The sequence below is a fragment of the Ipomoea nil genome, unplaced genomic scaffold (genome assembly GCF_001879475.1).
Source record: "Ipomoea nil cultivar Tokyo-kokei standard unplaced genomic scaffold, Asagao_1.1 scaffold2441, whole genome shotgun sequence".
Classification (NCBI taxonomy): Eukaryota; Viridiplantae; Streptophyta; class Magnoliopsida; order Solanales; family Convolvulaceae; genus Ipomoea; species Ipomoea nil.
The window spans coordinates 5,782-6,917 of record NW_017618869.1 but is presented as its reverse complement, the minus strand read 5'-3'; the positions used below and the strand labels follow the sequence as shown (position 1 = coordinate 6,917).

The window sequence follows — 1,136 nt, the reverse complement described above, 5'->3', positions numbered from 1 at the left end:
CCGCTAGTCGCCTCACTGATATAATAGCTAACGATGGTCTCTCTAAAGCTCGCTGCCACTGTCTCGCCTCGTAAATGGTCTACGAAGCTCGACGCCACTGTCTCGCCTCGTAGATGAGGAAGCTCGAGGCCACTGTTTCGCCTCGTAGATGAGGAAGATCGACACCACTGTCTCGCCTCGTAGATGACGAAGCTCGATGGCACTGTCTCGCCTCGTAGATGACGAAGCTCGATGGCACTGTCTCGCCTCGTAAATGGTCTACGAAGCTCGACGCCACTGTCTCGCCTCGTAGATGGTCTACGAAGACTGTCTCGCCTCGTAGATGAGGAAAGCTCGACGCCACTGTCTCGCCTCGTAGATGGTATACGAAGCTCGACGCCACTGTCTCGCCTCGTAGATGGTCTACGAAGCTCGACGCCACTGTCTCGTCTCGCCTCGTAGATGGTCTACGAAGCTCGACGCCACTGTCTCGCCTCGTAGATGGTCTACGAAGCTCGACGCCACTGTCTCGCCTCGTAGATGGTCTACGAAGCTCGACACCGCTTGCCGTTGTCTCGCCTCGTAGATGGTCTACGAAGCTCGACGCCGTCTCTCGCCTCATAGATGGTCTACGAAGCTCGACGCCGCTTGCCGTTGTCTCTCGCCTCATAGATGGTCTACGAAGCTCGACGCCGCTTGCCGTTCCGTTGTTGTCTACAATAAAATGCGTCAACAGCAGGATTTGAACCTGCGCAGGCAAAGCCCAATAGATTTCGAGTCTATCTCCTTAACCACTCGGACATATTGACAAGTTGACTCTCATACAAAGATCATTCTAATAGATACATCAAAGACAACTTGCAAGGGAAAACAACCGGCAACAGCAAAAAAATACGTCAACAGCAGGATTTGAACCTACGCAGGCAAAGCCCAATAGATTTCAAGTCGGACATATTTACAAGTTGAAACTTATGCAAAGATCATTCTAATAGATACATAAAAGACAACTTGCAAGGGATAACAACTGGCAACCGCAAAAAAACACCCATCGTGGGGCTTGATCCCACAATAACAAGTTTAAAAGCTTTACACTCTACTAACTAAGCTAGACAAGCTTGTTGATAATTGACTAAAAATACTATAAATAATTTGTAATC

The 1,136-nt window shown here is 49.2% G+C and overlaps 1 non-coding gene across 1 annotated transcript; it reads right to left on the bottom strand.

Moving 5' to 3' along the window:
- Positions 1-706: 706 nt before the first annotated feature.
- Positions 707-788, bottom strand: TRNAS-CGA. The gene has a single exon. It is a non-coding gene; the product is annotated as a tRNA-Ser (tRNA).
- Between the last annotated feature and the right edge of the window lie 348 nt (positions 789-1,136).